The following is a 24,952-nucleotide window of genomic DNA, read 5'->3' on the forward strand; positions in this document are numbered from 1 at the left end:
TAAAACAGTTTTCAGACTCTTCATAACAATCATGGGTTATTCTTTTCTCTTCTTAAATATTCGCTCTTTAACAAAACACAAAAGCTTATTTGAGACTGTCTTGCAGGAAAAGAATGTATCAGCTTTTGCCCTCAACGAAACATTCCTAACGCCAAAATTCAAACCCAAGATCAGCGGATATAATATGATTCGACATGATGGGCCAACGGAAGCTCAACGTGCAAATGGAGGGACTGCAATTGGCTTCCGAAAATCATATCCGCATAGAGAACACACTTTACCACCGCATTTCAACCTGCCGGAATACAGCATAGCAACAATATATCTGAGACACAGAAGCATTACCCTAGCAACCATCTATGTTCGGCCTGGACATCCTATACCATACAACTTTATCAATTACATTGAAAACAGCTACAAGCATTACATAATCATGGCCGACATAAATCTCCATAGTCGACCACAAGTCGAAAAGCGACAATTTCACCAAACTATAGTCAACTGCCAAAATTGCCATTTCCACCAACTTCCGAAACCATCTAGACCAATCAGCAGTACTTCTCCAGATGTTGTACTTACATCGACTTCCCTCCTTACAAATAGCAACGTGGATGTACTTGAACCCATTGGTAGCGATCACGCACCTATAATCTTTACAGTTGACGCACCTGCACCAACTCCTCACAAACCCTTTCTCATAACAAGGTACTCCTACGATCAAGCAGACTGGGAAAAATATCGTAATGCAATCGAAAACTCCGTGCAAAACGCAGATACGCCAACAAACGATAGGGATCTGGATGATGTAGTCCCATTACTCACTTCTGCCTTAACTGAAGCTGCGAAAAGTACCATCCCACTTCAAACCATCAATCTATATAAACCAAAATTACCGCCGAACTATCTAAAACTGATTTCAGCCTCCAGGCGTGCCTTCCGAGAGTATGTTGTAACAAGAAATCCTGAAGCGTTACGGCATCATAGACAACTCCTCCGCACGGTACAAAACTATATCATTGCATATAAAAGAAGGAATTGGATAAAAACGTGCAATACACTGGCTGATACAACACATCCATCCAAATACTGGCAGCAATTTAACAAACTCACAGGGAAAAGGTCAAGAACTACATATCCCATTATAGTCGATGGGAAATCCGTAGACGACGACCAAGAGAAAGCAAACGCCTTTGCACACCACTTTCAAGGTATCTTCACACCACAAACTGAACCATTACACAAAACAACCCAATCACGTACAGTACAACGTGTCTCAAATCCACATAACCGAGCTCTCAAACCTAACAATGACCATAGTATGGATGAAAACGAACCTCTAACCTCACCTATAACACCAGAAGACATAGCATGCGCAATATCTCGGAAAAGGAACACTGCTCCAGGCTTCGACTCGGTAACCTACCGACTCGTCAGAGAGGCTCCAAGAACCTTTCTGCTAATCCTAGCCACCATATATACCTATATACTACGAACAGGCTACTTCCCGACAGAATGGAAAGTTTCCAAAATGCTGCTGTTCGCCAAACCCGGGAAACCTGTTCGCGAAGTATCCTCTTACAGACCAATACAGCTCACATCGACCCTCAGCAAAATCTTTGAAAAAGTACTTGTACGCAGATTGCACCAACACCTTTCATCCAAGAAGCTTCTACCAGCACATCAAGCAGGCTTCCGACCATCCATCAGCCTCAACGACCAACTTCTGAGATTGATAACAACTATAACAAACCACTATAACAAGTCCTTGCCATCGTGTCTTCTTTTATTCGATCTCGAAAAGGCGTTTGACAAAGTATGGCATTCCGGATTAATATATAAACTCCACAAATTCCAACTTCCTCAATGCTACATTCGCCTTATCCATTCGTTCCTGACAGGCCGCATGGCATACATCTCTCTGAACTCGGCAACATCCTATCCCATCTTCTTGCACACAGGAGTCCCGCAGGGGTCTGTTTTGTCACCGCTGTTATATTTAATGTATGTAACAGATATGCCGACCATGGATACCAGCACACACGTATTCCAATTTGCAGATGACACTGCTTTCCTAACTCTTGGGAAAACAGTTCAATCCATTAATAAAACACTCCAAAAGGCCGTAGACTCCTTTATTCGCTGGTGCAACCAATGGAAACTATCAATAAACTCTTCAAAAACTCAGGCAGTAGTTTTCCTACCTCCCCACTGTCGCTCCAAAATACACCGAAACCCCAAACTCTTGGAGATTAAAATAGAGGGGAGACGCATCTTACCTTCAAATCACGTAACATACCTTGGGGTTACCATAGATGAAAAACTGACCTGGCGTCCACATTTAGAAAAGATAAAGAAGAAGGTAAAAAACCGCCTAAACCTATTATGGAAACTGGTGGGTACATCTTGGGGATTACACCCGACAACAGTTCTAACCACCTACAAAATGTTCTTGCGCCCAGCCATCACTCACGGGCATATTGCTTGGATTGACGCTTCTGCTTCCTTCTACGACCAACTGGAAATCTTTGAACGGCACGCATTTAGATTGGCTTTCCGGATTAAATTACCTTATCCCACAGCACTACTGTATGACAGAATTTCCTTCCCGACTATTTTGTATCACGTCGAGAGCCTTCGCCAACGATACATAAACAAAGCCATGATATCCGAAAACCCAGTATTCTGGAATACCATTCATCTTGACATCCGACATGATGCAGCACCTACACATATGTATACGCCATTACAACACCTGCTCACCATGTATTCAAGTTATCTAGATGATCTAGACCCACAGAAACACGAATACGATATATATCATCCATCGCAGTTATCACGCCATATTTATCCCACCACTACAGCCTAAGCAGTACCAACAATACTCCGACTCCAAATATCGAAATCCATATTTACAATCTTCTCAACCATGCTCAAAAGTAAGATAACACATACGAATCACCAATCTTAATAACAAAAATATTCTGCAATATAAAAAAAAGCACTTAGACCATCCAAAATGATGAAAGACACATAACTTACAATGAAATCACTTACCGAAGTGAGGGCATAACCCTCTCAACGGGTTGACACTAGCAAAAAAAAAAAAAAAAAAAAAAAAAAAAACTGCAAAAAGAAACCTATTACCAAGTGTAGTTAGAGATTTGTTAATTCATGAAAATCTCCAGACTAACAATTGTCTATTGTGGTGGAGCAGGAAAAGTTTCTATAGTATGTAAAGAGAAACTGTGACGTTGCAAACATGAGTTTTTCCTGTTACACATATGTAGTATATACAAAAATGTGGCAAGATTGCTAATAGCTTACCATGTGAAATAACCATATTTTAAATGTGCATTGTTATATTCGTAAATTACACAGGCAGCAAGGTAATGTTGCAAAAAAGTTGTGGCAACGTTAACCCCTTACATACCTACCGTTGCTACGTAATGTTCAGTATATGTTGCGACAACGTTGCAGCAACGTTGAAATAAATTACCCTTAAACGTTGACACAACGTTTTCGCAACGTTGTATCAACATACATTCAACGTTGTAACAACGTTAGGTATGTTAGGGGCTAACGTTGCCACAACGTTGTGGTAACATTACCTTGTTGACTGGGGTGAGTTGGGCCTTGGGATGACGATGTGATAAGTAGGGAACGGAACATTATGTGCTAAAAAACTCACAAATATTTTTTTTTATGTGTCATAAATGTTGAAAATATGTGATAGAAAGAGGAAAATATGTGACAAAAATAAAATAAAAACATTTGGTAACAAAAACAAAGTATTACATGCATTTAAACACCTGAAATCAGTTTGTAAATGCTTACCTCTTAGCGAGCTATTTTTTGGAAGAGTTGCAGTGGATCGATCACCATAGTTTTTTCCAAATTATCCATTGTAAATCTGTGACGATTATCTCTAAAAAGCATCTTATATTGTAAGAAAGATCGCTCCACGTCACAAGAAACAATTCTTGCATATTTGAAGCACGAAATGCCACTAACGCTGAAGTTTTCCAAAGCTTCCTCTTCCTCTACTTCACCTCCTTCCAAAACACGTGTAATTTGGCACAACGTTTGAAAACCTTGGTTTTTCCCAAAAATATCTGTACATTTAGACATTATCACTTGTGCGTTAGATCCAGTGGGGGTAATATTTTCTCCCAATAGGATCGTAGGCGAGGCGCCAGAAGTCTGCCAGCGAGCGTGTTCAAAGACAAAATAAACCTAACACTCTCGATATGAAAAAGGTGCGGAGAATAAACCTTTTTTCCTTCGAGGATTTCGAGGTAGCTGAAGTCAATGAGCGATTTTATGTATTTAAAATGACAATTCGCAAAATACGTATTTACATATGGAAAACTGGAAAATATGTGTCTTTATGTAAAATAAAATTTGCTGTGTTGACATATAAGGCTATGATCAGAATTTTGGCAAAAACGAGGGTCTCTATCTTATCGCAGAAAAAAACATTTATTTACCTAAACTTCCGTTCTCTAGTGATAAGTAATTGTGATATTAGTTTTTATCGAATATAATGCTTTACGTGTTAGCATCATGGAGGTTCGCAGGATTTTTCCCAGGGAGGGGCAAGCAAGGTAATTATTTTTCCAGGGGCGCAAAGGAGTCATATTTTCCCACATAATTGTGATTCCCCTCAAAAATACTGAAATTATCATCTTCCTTCAACAACCTTATAATAATTAACAAAAATTACTGTGACTGAAAATTTTTAGGTGGAACCTTCATTTTCTAGGGGGGAGCCGTGGCCCCCCTCTCTTCCAGACGTCAAAGGTTAGCAACAGAAAGATGGGAGAAGTAGAATGCTACGATTTAGCTGAGTTAGCTGTAGCTCATTCTAACTTAACAGAAGGAAAGAAATTCAAGAGGAAAGTTACCAGACAAATCTGCCACATTTTCACGAATTCTTAGTAACGTGATAATCAAAACATGTATTTTACATCCACATGACGTATGTTATGTTGTCCGATGTCCATGATGTTAACCACACCAAGTTTCCACCGAATACATAGAAGAAAACGTTGTGTGATAATTTTGCAAGTAACAAGAATCGTGATGGAGTGCTTATCGCTACAACGCCCGAATCCCTACGTGGGCATGAGTGTTCTTTGTGAGTGTTCCTTCATCAATCCCATCACTCATCCTCATCGTCGAAATTACAATTGCTACATACAACTTCTTGTAAAATAACTTCTGTCAATTTTTCTCAACGTTATACGTAACAGTTCATAATCACTCCATAGATGGCAGTGAAGTATATTTCTATTCAACAGCAAACAAATTTTACCATGCTTTCAGAACATTAAAACGTCCACAAGAATAATGCTAGTATAAATATTCTAGTTAACGTGACAAGTTATTTATGTACTGTTTGTACACAAGCGATAACTGAGTAAGAACTATTAGAACTCTCAGTGGTAGTTGTTAAAGAACGTCCTAGAAGTATGGTTCTAAAAAAAACTGGATGTTAGTTCAATTATTTCTCAGGTTGTCATTTTACGCAGAAGTCTGAAGTTAATCCATAAAATTAACACATTTATTTTAACATTGATCTCGAAGGGAAGAACATGGATCCAAATGCTATGAATATATGCGTATCTGACTTTTTCAAACCTCTCTGTAGCACAGTGGGATGCGTAAGTCAGGCCCGTACCCAAGGGGGGGGGACAGGGGGACCATGCCCTCCTCTCGAGACATGAAAATTTTTAATTTGAACGTATAAAAACCTACAAAAATTACGTTGACAGTTTTTAAAATTTTGCATGAATTTTGATTTTGTCCTTGCGCAAATGAATAGGTTGTTTCTGGACAGAGGCAGGCTCTAGAAGTCTGCAGTCTGCAATATTGGGCTATTTGAGTTCTATAACCATTGATGCAAGGCTATCAGATTTAGTCGGGACAGTTCATTCCTTTTAATCCATGTCCCGACCTTTTCGTCTCGCCTCGGAAACTACTTGCCATAAGGGAAGAAAGACTTGTACAGACATTGTACTGGTTATGTAGGACTTTTGTCCAAAACACTCAAGAAATTAAGTACATTATTATTTACGAAATTCTGTCAATCGGAATATGTTTTACAGCAACTTTTCTTCTTTTCTACTTGTAATTGTCTTGAACATAAATGCACAGTGGTGTGACCGTACAACATACAACTTTCACAGTGTGCAGAGGACATCAAGGCCAAAAAATTCGATCCTACGAGCCGTTGAAATTGGCATTTTCTATCCCACATGTATACAACCCCATTTAGTAGCTTCTTGGTTTCCACTAGCATTTATTTTTACTGTCGAATAAGATTTTAAAAGTGAAAACACGCCATAGAAACAATATTATGCCAGCAGACACACTGCCAGGGTGAAGTCACTTAGCCGTTCCCTTCAGATAATTTATTTACAGGGTTTGCACTGACCAGGGTGCGAAATCGCGGGGGGGGGGGACAGGGGGGAAATTCCCCCACCAACGATCTTGTCCTGAAATCCTCCCCCACCAAACTTTTCCGGGGGGAGATTTTTGTTCTAACAACAAACATAAGCAATTAGTTTGGGAATGAAATACTTTGGGAGTCAATTACTGGAATAATATCGAAGACATTCGCAAAGAACGGACAACAAAGAGCCTCATCTCTAAGGACACTGCACCAAGCAATCCCAGAACACTTAAATTAGTCCAACTTGTTATTTCCTCTCGATTTCTCATCGTCTTTCTTCAAGTATATACATTTATTAAGAAAACACGAAATAGCATTTAGATATGAATTTTGTATGGGAAACCATTATCTTCTTAATGTCTCTCAATTTTTCCCCTCCTCCTTCAGTCACTCTTATCATTGTTGATGTTCATAGCATTAGTGGTGTATTAAAATCTTTAATTTGCAATCGAATTTTAAATTAAGGATAGTCAAAATAATTTATTGTATATTTTATAATATAATTTGATTATTTAATAATTGACAGATATTTAGTGGTATATATATTGTGTGGAGTGTGTCTGTCTGTCTGGTCCTCCCCCCCCACCAATCTGCAGTGATTTCGCACCGTGGCACTGACGCCAAAGTCCTGGACAACTGGAGGAGTCAGGAAAACAGGGCTAGGACTGAGGTCATTGGAAACAAGATTTTTTTTAAAAAAAAAGAAAAACTTCCAAAACCTGGAGAAGTCAGGTAAATTAAACGATTTTTGCTTGGCAGAATTGTTAACCGGAAACACGTTTCGTTTTATATTCCCAACAATCTTCCATTTTGGGTAATATTGCTTATAAAATGGTTCTTTCATTTATTTTTTTCAAAAATGTTCAACAAGAGTGATTCATTTGATTAACTTACAAAGTTGAAGTGTAACTCTTCATCTTTTTAGCATGTTAAATCATTACACAGTTATGTAAACTGGAAAAGTCAGTTTATTTGAATTGTTTGTTTTATGCATATATGGTAGTCTACCCGCATCATACAATTTTTCTTTTTGCTCTCTGACAGAAACAAATGTCAGGGTCAACTGCTGCGAATATTTGTCACGTGGTTGTATACATATAGGTAAGAAAATGCTGTTCTTCAACATTTCCGTAGCAAAATGAGCAAATTTCTCTAACTACCCTCTCCCATACACTCCCCCCATATATATATATATATATATATATATAGTATAATATGAGAGAAAATTTATAAAAAATTTCCTATGCGTCTGGCCCCCTCAAAACAATCCTGGTTACGGGCCTGGCGTAAGTATTACCAAGCAAATTGTCCATCACCATGTTCATGCTTCAAGAATTGAAGCAAAATTCCAATCAAGCTGCTGACAACCTCTACACCAGCATACTTAAAAAAGTTCTAAAAACACACGGGATGCAAGAGAAACATTGATGAAGAAATAGCCATGGACAATCCGGCATGTAAATTTTTTTTATACCTTAGGAAGCGAAAGTCAACAGAATGCCAAAACATTTGGCAATAAAACCTCATAATATTGCAAGTGCATAAAGGGGAGGGGGTACAATTTGTCGACAAAGATAACTAGAGTAAATGTAAAATATTTTAAACTGAGAAGATACCACAGTACATTCCCTCCAAAACATGTACCTGAACTACATTTTACGACCGCAAGGAACGAAATTCAAGAGCTTATAGCCTAGAGGACTACAATTTTTAAAAAGTTTTTTAAAGAGCTGTACTCTTCCACTGTCTGTGAGGAAGTCTTTGGTTTATCCTTGCCTTTTTAATACAATGTTCTGCTTGTCCTGTACAGTCTCCTTTTAAGCCTTTTTGAAGGGGCTTTTTACACACCTTTTTTATCAGGTAAGGATTTTAGATAGGATATTTTTCCGTGTACCCTGAAGGGTGCAAAATGTCCATATGTACCGACGCACTCCCCAAAATTAATTAATTAATAGATGGGAGAGGAGCTGGATCTATTTTTGACCACGCCAACTCATGTAAAATTAGTTTTCAAGCTGAAAATGACCAAGGAGTTGCATACCTCGGGAACTGGTCTTGTACAGGGTGTGTCACTCGCTCTCGGCCCGTGATTTTCGTTATAAAAATCAAACTATTGCTCATAATGTAATTAAATTTGCTACGGGGATACCTTGTTGTATGAGAAGCTTGGTGACGTCACAGCGAATGTTGGCGGTGGTCGCTATTAGCTTCAATGCTGCACACGTTGTTTCCAGTTTCTTCACCAAATATTGAAGACTTTGCAGGCGGTTTCCGGACCCCAAACTGCGCAGTAAATTGTCGCTGGCACAACTTTATGAACTCCGTTTACGCATTTAACGGCAGAATCGCCCGGATGCACGCGCATTCCCACACAATGACTAGAGAGACTGTGGCACCATCTCCAATGACGTCACCATGCTTTTCACACACCAAGGTATGTCGGTAGTAAATTTCATTACATTGTGACCAATAGTGAGTGAAACATCCTGTATTACAAAACGAGTTTGGAAATATGAAATGTAATAAATGTTGACGTGTTTTCAAACGCGATAATTAGTAACCGGTTCCCAAGGAAATGCAAATAAATGTGTATAACATTGTTGTTTCATTTGTTGTTCTCTGTAGTAACCTTCGAAGGAAATAAGCAATCGAATTGATAATATGTACGCTGATTGGCACAGATGTATGTAACACAAAAGTGGTGCGATTGTTGAATACAGCGATGAAAGGAAACAACGATGAAGGATGATGAGAGAAAGGGAAATAACTACGCAACGGATTAAGTATGAGAAGGATTAATGCTGTTATATGACACGTTCTTTGGTCAAAAGAACATGATTTAACTACCAGAGCAAATAATAAGTTCACATGAAAGACTCGAAAGCATACACGTGATGCCTCTCAGGGTATGGGGTAATATCTCTCTTCGTTGTTCAAACCAAATAAAAATCAAAGTTAAGTTTGCACTAAGAAAAAGGAAGTCTATTTTACTTCTTTGCAAACTAAATACTTATATGCCTAACATATAATCCATGTTACTCAAAGAAATTAAACTTCTTATAATTCAACTTGATCACTCTATTCAAAAACCAGAGCCAAAACCACAGATTACCCGAACTTCCAAGTCAAGACAAAACACACCCGTAATTGCCATGGTAACAGCTCTTACAAGATATGTATATACAGGTTAGTCACTATCCTGACATTATCAGTGATAGGTAAATTACAGAAAATAAACATTTGTACAAGAGAAAAGATAATTAATAACAATAAATATTAGTGCAATGGAAAAGGACGTGTCAAATACAATTTAAGTGTCGGGTGTGTGTGAAAGGGACAACCGCGAAAAGAATGAATCGCAAAAGGAAGAACCAAGAAAAAGATATAGCATGAAAAGAAAAACCGCGAAAAAGAACAACCGCGAAAAGGAACAACCGAGATAAGGAGAAGGGGAGATAAGGAGAAGCGGAGATAAGGAGAGGCGGAGATAAGGAGAAGCGGAGATAAGGAGAAGCCAAAATAAGGAGAACGGAACAACCGAGATACGGGCCAAACGAGATAAAGATCAAGGGTGAACGGAAACAACCGCTAAAAGGAACAACTGAGATAAGAAACAACCGAGAAAAGGTTGAATCGACAAAGAAACAACCGACATAAGGTTCAATCGAGATAGGGAGCAGCGAAAAAGGACCAAGCGTGAAAAAGAAACAACGGCGAGAAGGATGAATGGCAAGAGTAACATCCGCGAAAAGAACAACAATGATTAAGCGCGACAACTGTACTTAACCCCCCTCGCACTTAATCTATTTCGCGTTGTTCCTGTCATTCTGCTCGAATTTCGCCACAAGGGGAAGTCTATGAGTAACGTGAAATATTTGCTTGCTTGAGATATGAAACCAGTCACCGCTTGGCTAAAAGAGATTGCCAGCAGCACCCAATGTTCTGTGGAACAGGGCGAATGCGGGCTGCGTGATGTTGTTTGCAGTGAATGGGAATAGAGCATCTCGAGGTTCTGCAATCGCTTGACATCTCGTACTCGAAGTGTAACACCTTCGATACTGGCAAAGGAGCCTCCACGGTCAAGACGAAATTAAAAATAGCAACGATAACATAACGAAGCGAGTTTATCCTCTAAAAATTTGATTAAATTTTTTTATCGTTTCGCAGATTTGAAAGAATAAATCGAAATTAAATTTAATTTTTAAAATTAAATTAGTAACACATTCACTAAAATACGCGACCTGTGAGGTCAGTTCCACCACTGCAAACAGCGTTGGCGAGAGAAAAGTGCTTGTACCTTCCTGCTTTCCGCAGAGGCAGTGTTTGCTACTTTAGGGGAAATTTCCCTTTGTGAAGAAATCCAGGCCCAATTTTTGTTGAAAAGGGAAATTTTATGAAAAATATAGAAATTGCCGAAACATCTGACGCTGTAGGGCTTCTGTTTCGTTTAACTTCATGTCTGCATTGGTGTTTTATTTATGTCTAATTTATACAAGTAATAAATATATTCAATAAGTAAGAATTGTTTCGGTCACTGCCATACGTAGGATTTTCTTTTTTTGGGGGGCTGGAATTGTAATGGTGGAGTTAGGTACAGTGGGATCCATGAGTATTATTATGCAAATTGTCCATGACTATTTTCATTAATTTTTCTCTTACATCCTGTGTGATCTTAAGTTATGGATTTTTATGTATGCTGGTGCAGATTTTGTCCACACCTTGTTTTGAGTTTTCTTTTAATTCTTGAAGCTCTTATTGGGTCAAATAAGGTGCACGAACTTAGTGATGGACAATTTGCACGGTAATACTCATGAATCCCACTGTACAGTCAACGGCAAAGATAATGGTAGGCATATTGTCCATCGCTATTTTCATTACTTTTTATTGTACATCCTATGTTGTTTTAAGGTTCAAACCAAGCATTGTTCTCTGCTTATTGACGTTCATTTCAATGCATTATCATTATATTGTGTAATACAGACCGAATGAAAATGGTGATGCACAATTCACCTACTGTTTCTTTTGCCGTTGGGTGTACATAGCTGCTTTCTAGGGGACGGTATACACAATAAGATATTTCACATATTTAGAACTTTCTATCCTAAATATGGCAATCCGGGGTCATTTCAAGAGGGGTGCATTTTCCATTCTGATTTTCCCCGCGTTCTTCACTGATTTTATTTGAAAATATTGATTTCCTCAAAACTTCGGAGGGGGTGTAGCCCCACCAGCCCCTCCTATGCGCACGTCACAGGTTGCGTTAAACCAGGTCAAATTTTCAGCCTCCCCGATGGCGCAGTGGTAGCATCGTCGCCTTGTAATCAAGGGGTCCTGGGTTCGATACCCGGTGGAGGCACATAGTGGTTCGGCGGATCCCACTTTACATTGTATTTTCAGTCCCGATTAGCCTTACTGTGCATAAAGTGGGCTTAACAATTCAATCAATCAATCAAATTTTCAGGATGCGCCACCCACAGTATGGATCTTGAAGATAACTGACCGCAGGTGTTCCGGGCAAAATGTCCAGATTGGGTTCTCAAATTTCCGGTTCCCTTCCGTAACGAGGGAGTGGAAAAATAGCCCAGTATAACGAAGCGACGTGGGCGCCAGACTAGAAGGAATTAAGTAGGCCATCAGCCAAACCATTCGTTAACCTTTGACCTACAATTCACCGCGTGGAGGTCACCGTGTTCTATCAAAGGGAAAGAAGAAGGCAACATTGTTTGGGTAATGAGCTAATGAAAAGGTTCGCTTATAGAATGAAACCCATCCCTTTCGATGTGTGCTCCAGTGGTAGGGAATGAAAGCGTTCCACCGATATCGTAAAGGGCAACATCGGTAATCGTTTCTGAAAAAGCCCACACCTAGAAAAGGCGTGGTTCTCGACCTTCGGGAAAATTCCTATTTTGAAAGTCGATTCCAAGAATTTCACTGCTACCTACCTTCCTAAATTAAATATTAATAAATCATAAGTATGGTGGCTCGATTATGTATGTTGACAATATAAAATTAGGTTTAAATTGTTTGCATCTATTTTGCCTGTAGTATTACCTATATACATTAAAAGAGGAACATAAATTATGGATCCTTAGGAAAATATTTGGACCTAAAAGGGATGAGGAGACAAGAACGGCCATATTTGTATTCCTGTCCAGATATTATTATAATAATTAAATGAAGAAGACTTAGGTGGGCAGGCCATATGGCACGAATGGGAGAGAAAAGAAGAGTTTACAGGATTCTTGTTGGGAAACCTGATGGTAAGAGACCTGTAGAAGGCCAAGATGAAGATGGAGGGATAACGTTGAGATCGACCAAAAGGAAATCGTTAAGGATGGAAAAGATTGGATTGATCTTGCCCAGGATAGGGTCAGATGGAAGGCTTGTGTTGCTTAAACCTTCGGGTTTAAGAAGGCTTGAGAGTTAGTTAATTAGATCGAATAAAAACTTGTAACTCAAAATGAAACCAAACTCTAAGAAATTCATTAGTAGAGCTGGATATGATCAGTTTTCGCATTTGCTATCCTTTTACACTGGCATTACAAATATATATGAGAAGACAAAACAAGACCTTTAATCACATACAGTAAAGTAATCTTCAAGTGACATTACATGATCGTGTTTGCCATTCCAAAATCACTTAATGATGTGCGCTCGCCGTGATGTTATTAATGACATAACCACGAAAATGTGACGTCTTGGTGACTAATGAACACGTGTACGCAGGATGTAGCCAATTTATATTAATTGCTAAATCAAGACCGTATATTTCTTCCCCTGGTGGTACGCTTCGGTTCAGAGCAAGGTGGGTGGATACTAGGTTAGTCAATTAAGATTAGTAAAGAAACATTGGTTGGTGGAAATGACAACATTTGGAGGCATGTGAGGTAATGAATTTGATTTGACTTTTGTTATTTGGCGTTGATTTTCTTTCACTTTTGGATATTCGCGACTATGAGGATGAGTGATGATGAAATTGATGAAGGGACACTCATAGAGAAGACCCAGGCCAGGATTAGAACCCGGGGCCCTTGCAGCCTGTGCTAACCACGTTTTTTAATTTTTTTTTATTTTTTAGAAAAAGGAAAATCCTTAAGGGGATGTTTGCCCCTGTCAATCAATTTCAGTTCTCGCATATTAGTTTTACTCAAATCTCTATTGCCTGCTCCCGTGGCAGAGTGGTTAGCACATCGCGCTACGACGCCAGGGGTCCAGGGTTCGAACCCCGACCTGGGCATGGGTGTTCTTTGTAAGTGTTCATTCGTCAGTTTCATCATTTCAACATTAATCCTGATCGTCGCGATTAGCCAAAAGTGTCAGAAAAGCTAAGTAAAATACAACACTCAATCAATCAATCAGGAGAGACGCAAACATCCAAGCCTTGCCCTAGATTCGATTCATTGATTGATTTGTTTAATTTTATTTCGCTTTTCTGCCACTTTTGGCTTATCGCGACGATGAGTCATGATGTGATGAAAGGGCACTCACATGGGCGTCGGGAGGAGGGTCTAACGGGTCGGCGGTCCCCCCTGGAAATTGACATCGTTCATTTAAAGACACAAGAGAGCCAAAAGTTTGGTACTCTTATTGTTAAGAACAGAAATAAAGTTCATCTAGTTAGTATTCGAACAGAATAATCAAAGTAAAACTGTATTGGATGGAAAACATTGAGTGAAGAATACAGGAACAAGGTTATATTCTACCATTTCATCCAAAGAACAAATGGTTTCACAGTTTTCAAAATTCTAATAATTACAGTTGTAGGTGAGAGGTCACACAACAAACTTTATGAAAAAAAATCCCCTAACAATTAAAGCATTTTCTTGAACGAAACATACACTAGTTAATATGAAAATGCATTTCAAATACTAACTGCATAAAATGCAAAATAAATAATAGAAAATAGTTGTGCTGTTATTCACTTGTTTGGTGGATCGAGTCTCCCCATTTATATAATAATAACAATAATAATTATTATTATTTCGAATCAAATTTATTTTTGTTAGTTTATAATATTTATGATTGTATAATAACATTGGTAATAATACTTATTATTTTTCTAATATTAAGCTTTTATCATTTACCCGACGTCCCCTACAAAAATTTCTGGCAACGCCCATGCTCAAAAAGAACACTCATGCGCAAGTCGGGATTCGAATCCGGACCCATGGTGTCGTAGTGCGTCATGCTAACCACTCCGCCACGGAGTCTGTGCATTATATTCAAGCAAATACAGTACATGCGTGAGAAAATGTCATTGCATGATCCCTATAGCCTATATAATATACACACGCAAGCAAGCAAATCAATATAGGAATATGTTATCAACCGTCAGTTGTTCTCATACATACGTGCTCTTTCCATGTTTCAATCCCTTAATAGTGGCAAGCTGTATCTAATCAATAAGTCAGCCCAATGGCCATGCTCAGTCAACAATATTTGTGTTCGTTTCAATGACAATTGAAGTTGATCCCACTCGCGTAAGGCAATCTTGTCCAGCTTCAGAGGTTTTCCTTGCACCGTACACATGCTAAGCAAAGAAAATCTCATCTACACTATATACCCAAAAGTCACCGGACGCCCAAGTGAACTTAGCGGTAGTGGCATGGTCTTGAGCTGCTTTTCCTGGTTTGGGCTCGGACCATTTAATTTTGGTCAAGGCAACATCAACCGTGGTGTTTACGAGGATATTTTAGACAATAGCATGCTACCCACACTGTGACAACAGTTTAGAATGGGCCCTTTTATCTATCAGCACAATAATTCCCCTGTCCATAAAGCAGGGTCCATTGCATCGTGGTTTGAGGATGTGCATAGCTGGCCCGCTCGAAGCCCAGACTGGAACCCCATAGGACAAATTTGGGATGAACTGGAGCGTCCGTTACGTGCCAGATCCACTCGAGCTAAAAACCAGCCATGAACTATTCCCTAGGCTACAGGACGAATGGGAAAAATATCCACAAGCAATAAACCAGAACTTACTGGAAAGCTTTCCCTGAAGAGTAAATGCTGTAACAATAGCAAAGGGAGGTCCGACATCTTATTAGTTACCTGTCTGTTTTCTTTAGAATGAACAACACTGGGTGTCCGGAATGGTGACTTTTGACTATATAGTGTAGTCAACAAACTTGTGACTTGTGATGAAGGGAGCGTGTGTTATCCTGAAACGTCACAACGAAAAACTGTTTTCTTATGCTTGTAATAACCGTAAACTACAAGAAAATAAGACAATAACAAACTTGTAATGACAAAAATTGATTACGCATGCCCTGTATTTATAAGCACCAACAGTGCCCTAAATTACAAACTACAGAAACTTCAAAATAGTTGTATATGATGTCAAAAGAAGATAACATATTTCCCCGTACTAAAAGGAACTTAATTGGTTAAACGTTAAAAATAGAAGAACGTTTTTGGCATTGCCTGTAGTACAGGAGTCTTAAACAATAAGAAACCTCAATATTTATATGACCAAATTGCCCCGTAGAGGAAGACAATGGACAATTTGCTTGTTAATACTTATTCATCACACATTACTCTCGATACCCGGTGGAGGCACATTGCACAGTGGTTACTATTCCACTTTTAAACTGTAGGTCCAGTCCCGATTAGTCTATCTGTGCATAAATTGGACTTGAAACAACAAATCAAACAAACAATTATCACACACTACTTGCATACCGAAGCCATCATAATACTGCCCTTCCCATTCTCTCTTTTTTAATTGTTAACTAATTATACAAATGTTCAAAACATTAAGTCTATATTTAGCAACATATTTTTAAAGGTGGAATCTGATTTAAGGAAAACCTGTAACTTTTTGGATAACTTAAACTTCCCAATGTTTAACCGGTGCTCTCGATTATTATATCTTCGTGTATACTCCGTATACGGACATTACCTTTATCTGAAAGCTTAAAACTTATCGAAACATTTTCCTTCGTCATCTATATTATTATCTTTAACTTGAATATTTATATCAGTAGTTTCATCTCAAGAAAGATGATGAATTATAAAAATATAAATGGGGAAACTATTTTAGACCATTTTTTACCACTCCTCCAATTCTCAAATAGGCCACTAAAAACAACGCAACTTACGACAGTTCCCACGAATAAAGAAAGAATTAATGCCTTTATTAAAACAAATCATATTGAGATAAACTCTTAATCAAGAACTAAATTTATGCAGTAAACGTCCACTTTGAATAAAGGACAAACACAAAACACCATACATGAATATAATAATAATAAGTATTATTATTATTATATATTTATGTATATTATATATATGTAGTGTTTTCTGACGTTTTAATGTGACTGCCCCTACAATATTTTTTCGCCCCCCCCCCCCCCCAGTAATTTTTCCCTGGCGCCGTCACTGACCAGATTTCTAGAAAATTAAACATTTATTCAAATTACACACGGGAATTGAATTTCCGAAGTTGGAAAGCTTATTTAATACGAAATTCCAATCTTACAAGCTCATTCCTCAACCTTCTGTACGTAAATTTTTACAAAATTATCTTGCATACATAACATTGACCCAAGTTTATTCCACAGCAGTTTAATAGCAATTTTATACTAACAATAATTCTTTTCGAACTTACAGTAAGTTCCAAATGTAGGATAAACTTTTATCTATATCGCCTTTTTTCCATTGGTAATTTGAAAAATAAAGGTACTTTATGCAGAACGGTAAAGATTGGATTTTACTTTTATCAATATTACCGTATTTACGTATTTTCTAATGTCATATAAGATTTGAAATGTGAAAGCAATGTTCTGAACGAATAAGAGAGGACGATTCAGTCAGAAAACTAAATATTATACTCTTACAATGCACTTCCTTAAATGTTGTAAATGGACTATACTTGTGACTTGTATGCTGTGACGTCACGGAAGCTGGTGTGAGGCCCGTATATAAGTATCTCGGAGGCCCCGGTTTAACTTACAGTCCAGATTACACACGGATAGCCTCTTTCTAATAACTCGATATTTGGAAAGTTAATATGTACATAACCGAAAGATAAATAACAGATAAACGTATTATCGGTTTATTACTACTTTCATCTAGTCAAAACAGCTATTCGTCCTTTTTAACATTGCTACTTACTTATTCTGCATTGCGGAACATTCTACAGGGTGTCCCACGAACGGCGCAACTGGGAATTAAGAGTGGCGTTACTTTGTAACCGAAACCTGTACATACATAAGTCATACACCAAATGTTAGCCCTGTCCAAGTAGATATTTTTAAACATAGAAACAACAAACGGGGTGCAGTGTTGTTCATGCAGTGTTGCCAAATGTAAGTGAGTGTAAATTTATTTTTCCACAAAGCATGAAAATTGCATGTCAAACATTCGAACGGAAATTTGGACGTCAATTTCCACCTTGGGTAGGTGGACTATTTCGCCATCTATAGTTCAGAGAAGAAAACCGATCGTTTTCGCGTATAGCCAATCCTGATATGCCTCGTAAAGGCGTACCGGTCCAAATGGGTGTTTTAAAAAAATTATGAGGTACAGTGGCAACACTGTTGATGTTTGAAGGCAACAAAAGGTGTGTTTAGTGATGGTCTATGACATGGAAATACTGGAAACAGGAAAAAAAGAAAATGAAAATTATGATGAAAAAAGTGTTACTTACCTACTCCTGGCAACCATGCAATGCGCGTAACAGAGCAGTGTAGCTTTACAAAAGATGTTGAAAATGACAACCATTTTCCCTGAGGCATTCATCAACACGTTTTATCATGTTGGAAGCAACTTTATGCAAGGTTGATTGGTTTATATTGTTAATGGCTGTGCAAATGTTTATTTTTAGATCATCAAGTGTTCTTGGGTTATTAATGTAAACTGTTTGTTTCAAATAACCCCATAGAAAAAAATCTGGAGACGTCAGATCCGGGGAGCGACTGGGCCATACGTTTTTGCTTATAATGTGATCGCCAAAAAACTCTGCCAACATGTCTAAAGTTTCATTAGACGTGTGACATGTTGCGGAGTCTTGTTGAAACCAACAATCACGTTCATCACGTTCCAACAGAGAAATAAACTGTGTGATAAGGTCACGATAAACTATTCCGTCAACTGTTGTGTTGAAAAAGAATGGACCGATTATTTTTCTCCGCGAAATCGCACACCACACACACCGATCTTTTGTGGATGAAGTGATTGTTCATGTAACAAATGGGGATTGTTACTTGACCAGTGTCGAGAATTTTGACTGTTGACATATCCATTTAAGTGGAACCATGCTTCATCCGTGAAAAAAACCTTATCCAAAATATTCACACCATTGTCTCTAATAAAATTTCTAAACCACTGGCAGTGGTTACGTGACACGTGCACCTTTGTCTGCTTCCTTCAGTTCTTGCACAGCTTGTACCTTATATGCACGTAGGTGCAATTGTTTTAACGCTCGGTGAGTTGTTGTTTTTGATACACCTGACTGTGCAGCAAGTTTACGAACAGATTTCCTGGGAGATTGTGATATTCTCTGCTCAACATCCTGCAGCACACCTTGTGTCAAAACTGGTGGTTGTCTGTGGTAGGGTTTGTCATTAACTGATCCTGTTTCACGAAATCTGGAAACAAGTCGATATATCGTCGAATTTTCTGGAATACTGTTATTCGGATATTTCTCGCGAAACACAGTTTTTACACTAGCGTACGATTTTGAACAAAAATAATGTTCCACAATGAACACCCTCTCTTCCAAAGAGTACTTCATTTCACAGAACAATTCTAATCTTCCCCTACGAACAATGCAAAATGCACGGCTCAAACAGTTCTGAGTACACAACTAACTGATTCTTTTGTTCTCGTTCGGTGGGCGCTCTTATCGCATTGCATGGTTGCCAGGAGTAGGTAAGTAACACTTTTTTCATCATAATTTTCATTTTCTTTTTTTCCTGTTTCCAGTATTTCCATGTCATAGACCATCACTAAACACACCTTTTGTTGCCTTCAAACATCAACAGTGTTGCCACTGTACCTCATAATTTTTTAAAAACACCCATTTGGGCCGGTACGCCTTTACGAGGCATTTCAGGATTGGCTATACGCGAAAACGATCGGTTTTCTTCTCTGAACTATAGATGGCGAAATAGTCCACCTACCCAAGGTGGAAATTGACGTCCAAATTTCCGTACGAATGTACGTTAGGTAAGGTTAGGTTAGGTTAGGCACGCATAGTTAAAATTTGGGGTCATAGAACCATGCACGGGTAGCCCCACAAACCATTCACGGATAGCCCCACGAACCATTCACGGCAAGGTTAGGTTTGGTTAGGCAAGCATAGCTAAAATTTGGGGTCACGTCATCATCTTAAAAAAACACGGGGTGGTTGGAAACAGTGACAGGGGGTTACGTCATCAAACGCACGGAACATCCGGTTCTTGTAGAGGAAGTACATGGAAGCAACGGCAATTGCGATATTTTTATACATATAAACATGAATTATCGCTAAAAAAGATGAAACGATGACAGAAAATACATTCGGGAACGTCAACAATGCTACAGAAAGTGATTTGCGTAAGTAGTTCCTTCTGTTAAAATGAAGAAATCCGTTTTGACTAGATGAAAGTGTTACCATTGGTTTATCTGTGGATAAATGTAGCACATGTTAAATATGAATATAATCTATAGCAAAAGAAGGGGAGAAGAAAATTATTTCTTAAAATAGAAAGTGTACTGACAAAATTATCCAAAGTAATGTGAAAGACAATCCTGCAAGATCTGCACATTTCGTTACGAATTCGTAGGTCTAGGCAGCGAAAGATTCTTGATAGAGTTAAGAGTACATTACGTAAAGAAAATAATTCAACGGTTAGCGAGCCAAATTATTTTCCTTGCTTTCAAGAACTTAACACTGAGTTTTCTATTGAAAAATTTCGTGTACAAAATAACAGATTTAGCGCAAATTTCACATAAAACGACAGAACTAGTTACTCAAACTTTCAGCACGATCCTTGTCAAGTTTACAAGTGAACATTGTTCTACTATCATTCTGTCACTGTAAAGTAGGGGACAGTCCGAGCACGTCAAAAAATGTCTTCGGTTCAAGACTGAAAATAAGAAAAAAACGTTCAACTTACTTGTTTGTAGTGCCCTTCACAGTTCCTTCAGTAAATTCAGCAACATATAACTGGCCATCAAATCCACACACTGTCAAATTTGACGCTGCTTTATCGTCCAATTCTCTTACCAAACAACCAGTTTTATCAAACGCATGCTTCATGCTTCCTCCAATATTTTTCTGTGTAGCCACTTCGGTATAAGTATAGGCACATTTATAAGGAACAGACATACACTTCAATAACTTTCACACGATAAAAAAGAACAGCAATTCCTGTAGTATTTGTGCGTCTCAGCTGATCAGAAACGTTCTTCATTCATTCATTCCTTTATTTGGAACCTAACAGCTTTTATGCCATTTTTTGTCCATAACAATACACACACAATTGTTTTACAATAAAATTATCAGTCCATCCCCCCTATTTTACAGATATTAGTTGTTTTTTTTAAGAACACTTTGCCTTTTACAATTGTATGTTACACTTCCTTAAAAATGATAACAAACTATAACCAATTCTCACACGTGAGGATTGTCACACGACTTTAGATTTTGCATACCTTTATTTTTCATAACTTCTTTACTTTTAAATATCTTCCCAAGTCTTCGATCAGCATAATTATTGTTCATGTTGTAAAGATGAGGTTGAGAAGATTTCCACGAATATAAGTTTCTTGATGTCCCTGGTTCCTCATCTCTTAGAGTGGCCAGCACCTCATATCTGTTACCTGTTGTAATTGCTGAACTTGGAGATTGTACAAAGGAAGACTCTGCTTTAGTTGTTTTTAACACTGGGAAATCTTGTAGTATGTTTGCATAAGAATAATCGTCTCTTTCGGTCATAAATGAACTACTAGAACTAACTTTTCTCTTTGCTTCTTGATATGAACAGCCCTCATATGCTATCACCTTCTGAATTTCTCTTTCCTCTTCCCACTTACTGCACGACCTCTCAGTTGCAAGATGATTTCCTGAGCAATTTATGCATTTAGGTACTGCAGCACATATATCATCATGTTCATAATCACCGCACCTTGGACATATCGCTTTGGACTTACAAACATCCTTTGTGTGAGAGAAACGGAAACAATTCCTGCACTGCACCTCAAATATGTTACTGAGTAGCTTTACATGCGAGGGCAACCTTTGTGATTGAAACGTTACGCTGATCAATTTGGTCGGTTTGAAATCAAATTCCCCATTTTCTTGATAAATCTTTTTCTTCATTCTTTCCATTTTGATTATTGGAATATTTCTCTCAGCCTCTGCTTCATCTTGTACTTCTTCTAAGTTTATATCTAACGGTAACCCATATATTAGTCCCATTCTGTGTAAAAGACTCTTCGGGATTTTGACATTTACCTTATATTTCTTCTGAAACTCTTTGTTCAAGTAAAAGTCATTTGCATCATTGGATGTTAAAAAGTAAACCTTTGCACGATTAAGACCCGATGCCTTAACAAAATTCACCTTAATTCTAGCTTCTCTTAAGTGACTACCTAACATAATAGCACTAAAGCTACCAACGTTGTGTTCCGCTCCTTCAACAAGCACAATATATGGGCCATCGTGCCCAGGATAGAATAAGTCATTTTTATTCACATTGTCCTTTGATTGCATTGTACGCTCTAATACGTTTGCTTTAAAAATTTTTGGAGCATTTATAGATTCCTCCTTTCCACTAAATTTTGCTCGATTTCGTTTTGTGTTCTGACTTTTTGGTTGCTTAGCAACCAATTCAACATCCATATTTTCTCCGTCTTTATTTGAAGACGTATCCTTTTTTACTTCCACTACTTCATTCATCTCCATTTGGACGTCCTCTCTGCTTTGATTAATAATTTCCTCGCTAGACATTTTCCCTCACTTGAATGAAATTTGTTGAATTTCTTACAAGCAGGAAACTTTATTGGATGGCCCAGAGCCTTCCATGCTATCCAGATTTAACACTGATTTATCTTCTAAATCACAAGATTATTTAATATTAACTTACGTTTCAATAAATGTACTGTCTTGTAATAACACAGAACACTTTTACAATAAAAACGATGATTAAATCCACAATTTAAGCTTGAATTTGTCTGTAACTATATATTACGCAACTAGCTAAAATTTCACCACAGACTCAGAAACGTTCTTTCCTGCTTCTTCATGTAGGCTATTTCGGGTTCATACCAGTAGGTGGCGCTTGAACAGAAGCAGTGTTTCCAGATGTCCATAAAAAGACCTGTTATGTATAATGCGTATATCGTCGTGTGAATTTATCAAATTTGTCTAATTCATCAAATTTACAGGAGAGAGGAAATAATGTATTGTTAGCAATACAATAGTCTGTAAATTGGAGATACGTGACTACCCTACTGCTAAGGATCAGAAGTGATGTGTCGGTCTGACTCCAAATAACCTAACTTCAGAGGAGTTCATTTAAACATTTTTGGAGTTACGTTCCTTTGGTTCTAATCAGGCCCGTAGCCAGGCAGGGGCCAAGGGCTATCTCCCCCTGGCACTGCCATCAGCCCCCTTGACATTAGGTAAAACTATTTTGTGTAATTTGTTTGCTGTGAAGATTGAAAATGTAGAGGTCTCACAACTTGAAGGATAAATGAACAGAACATGAACAGCAGATATCACATTTGCTCATCTCGTTCATGAGTTGACACCACGTAGCTGCAAGTATTTAGAAGATTCTCTATACTTTAGAAGGTTCCTTCATAGGGGAGCTTCTTTATCTGTACCTTCGCTGCCCCTGTTGCGACCTCCTGTTTAGACAGAAATATGTGACTTTGATGTCATCATGCAAATTCCCTTCTCATCTGCATCAAAGGTCAACGACTCCCAAGTTTTGGGAACGAAGGGAAGTTTCATTGCTTTTGCCGGGGGTGGAATGTATGGTAGGCACTATGATTGAATATTGTGCATTTTTTCTTGTATGACATAAATATATATATATCATCAAAAGTAGTTGGAGTGTGTAGTAATGGACGATGCCAGTAGAAGTCAATGAACACTTCAAGAGATGGTTTAAAAGATGTAGAAAAATGTAGTATTTGTATGATATTTATAAATTGTATATAACTTAATGACCTCTCCCCCAGACACACACACACATAATTCACCTTCATTTAATACTATTAAATTATTGAAGAATGAAGTTGGTTTAAAAAGCCCCCCCCCCCCGAGATCAATTCTCGCTGGTTCTAATACGACGATATGTACATTATTTGTTGCAATAATGTAAATATATGTATGTATGAAGACAGGCCCGTACCCAGGGGGGGCCAAAGGGGCCATGCCCCCCCCATCGAGCCATGAAATATTTTGATGCAAACCTACAAAAATAACATGTATATATATATATATTGCAAGAATTTAAATTTTGTTCTTGTATAAATGAATGGGTTAGTAATTTTAGTTTTATAACCATTTATGCGAAGCTACTAAATGTTCCAATTTGGTCGGGACAGTTCACCATATTTACTCCCTGTTTTGACTTTTTTCGAACTGCAGTCTTGATGAGAAAATGTCCTCTTTTTTCGTGGTTAATTCACATTCGGACATGTTCTTCATTATAAGGATAATTCCATAGCGTTGGTGGTCACATTCAGGGTACGAATTTCTATGGCGGAAGGGGGATCTCCCACCAACGATCTTGTTCTATTAAAATTTTTCCAACATTAAAATTTTCCGAGGGTAAGAGTTTGTGTTATAACAACAAAGATATTCAATTAGTTTGGACTTCAAACATACTTCACTAAGAATAACATCATAAACTCATAGAAAGAAGGAATAACAAAGAATGATGTCTGCCTGTGTGTTTGAATGTTGCATACATCTCTTGTTCTCTCTCTCTCTCTCTCTCTCTCTCTCTCTCTTTCTCTCTCTGTGTGTGTCTAGGGCTGGTAACAGCATGGAGTAAAAACTTACTTCTACAGTCATAGATAGATGTCAAAATTATATCAAATTGGACTAGTAAGAAATGGAGCCGTAGACTAGAGAAATGAGCCATAGACTAGGAGAAATGGAGCTGTAGCTGCGAAGGTGGTTGTCATTGTCACCCTAGGCCACTGGAGCATAGAAATTAGACCAACCTGTATAATTTCTCCTCCATTTCTCACCTCCTTTCGTCGGGAATAAAACACAGCACTTACATGTTTACTTAATAGAAAACTAATGTATTCTTAAAGTTTCTAATTTTTTGTCCCTCCACCTAGTTATCTTTAATTTGCAATGGATTTTGCAGATGTGAACAATAACACACTGCTTCAATGAAGATGATGTGGGATGCACAACCGACTGTCCTTTTATTAGCCACATTTCTTGAATGCTAAGTTTTATTTTCATTGGATTTAGCGGAAAAGAGTAAGTACATAACATTTCTACAATGTCGAAGCATGGATAATTTCTACATCTAGGTAGAG

General features: G+C 38.1%; 2 protein-coding genes across 3 annotated transcripts in view; one reads left to right on the forward strand and one right to left on the reverse strand.

Annotated features, from left to right (window-relative positions):
* The window catches only part of PolD1 (DNA polymerase delta 1, catalytic subunit), a 362,058-nt gene extending 341,376 nt beyond the window's left edge, over nucleotides 1–20,682 (reverse strand). Inside the window, exon 1 of the mRNA XM_083133794.1 lies at nucleotides 20,557–20,682. The gene's annotated coding sequence lies outside the window, so the exon portion shown is untranslated. The remainder of the gene's footprint in view (nucleotides 1–20,556) is intronic.
* The window catches only part of LOC145997148 (tetraspanin-11-like), a 75,768-nt gene that overhangs the window by 13,532 nt on the left and 37,284 nt on the right, over nucleotides 1–24,952 (forward strand). The window lies entirely within an intron of this gene.

This window comes from Lepisma saccharinum, chromosome 13 (genome assembly GCF_977018435.1).
Source record: "Lepisma saccharinum chromosome 13, izLepSacc3.1, whole genome shotgun sequence".
NCBI classification, from domain to species: Eukaryota; Metazoa; Arthropoda; class Insecta; order Zygentoma; family Lepismatidae; genus Lepisma; species Lepisma saccharinum.